Raw genomic sequence first — 288 nt, 5'->3', positions numbered from 1 at the left:
GGCGTGCGGCAACCACATGTGACGACCCCGGGCTGGACTCTGCTTCGTCCACGGTGAAAGCCAATCCGGTGATATTTCCTCAGCGACCAACACGTATCAGCTCTAGGCATGACGAAGCGGATATCGTCCTCTTTTGGAAGGCCAAACAAAGTAGTTTCGCTTTCACAACGAAACACACAGCTTCTCCATGACATGGCGGCGGCAACAACAATACTATTCAATTCAATTCAAGTTTATTTGTACAGCGCTTTTCACGATACAAATCATTGCAAAGCAACTTTACAGCAA

The sequence above is a fragment of the Sinocyclocheilus anshuiensis genome, unplaced genomic scaffold (genome assembly GCF_001515605.1).
Source record: "Sinocyclocheilus anshuiensis isolate Anshui unplaced genomic scaffold, SAMN03320099.WGS_v1.1 scaffold2892, whole genome shotgun sequence".
Lineage (NCBI taxonomy): Eukaryota > Metazoa > Chordata > Actinopteri > Cypriniformes > Cyprinidae > Sinocyclocheilus > Sinocyclocheilus anshuiensis.
The sequence above is the reverse complement of the archived record's forward strand: the minus strand, read 5'-3'. Positions refer to the sequence as shown.